Consider the following 694-nt stretch of genomic DNA (forward strand, 5'->3'; position numbering starts at 1 on the left):
TTTCACACTACAGCTTTAACGGGAGACTGTAAAATGAACAATACTCTGCAAGTTATTTAGAATGCCATATGAATGATCTTATATGCGCAGGATGTTTTAGACAGGCTAAGTATCTACGCTACGTATGTTATGTCCCCGACAGTAACCTACTTGTGTCAGTGAATCGTCATAGTACATGAGGGATTCCATGAGAAACCGGCCGACCACAAAATATGACCATCGTCGATTCGAACGAAACTTTGAAGTTCTGTTCGGTTTATGAATCTCCATTATTTTCTCTGAATATTTTTAAGCAAGAGCAATTTTTCAAAAGGGCGTAAAATTTTGTACGTGCATTAATTTCAATTTTTTTTTTGTTCGATTACTGTATTTTATACAGCAAAACTTTCCGAGAACGAGTTTCAAGGAATGAATATTTATGTGTAAAAAAATATACACTGAAAAAATGTGTCATTTTTCACAAAAAAAAATTGTGTTAAAAATTTAAATTGCAAAAAACCCATTTTTTCTAATTTTTTATATTTTAGAATCAAAAACCTGAAGTGAAAAGAAATATTTTGAATGTGATTGTATGATGGAAAACTTATCGGTAATTTTTTTTCTAACAAGAACTTTATACATGTTTTTAAATTTCATACTAATTGACATACAAAACTAGTGCTATTATATAGCGAATATAAAGCCGATATAATGC

This window comes from Topomyia yanbarensis, unplaced genomic scaffold (assembly GCF_030247195.1).
Source record: "Topomyia yanbarensis strain Yona2022 unplaced genomic scaffold, ASM3024719v1 HiC_scaffold_5, whole genome shotgun sequence".
In the NCBI taxonomy this organism is placed as follows: Eukaryota; Metazoa; Arthropoda; class Insecta; order Diptera; family Culicidae; genus Topomyia; species Topomyia yanbarensis.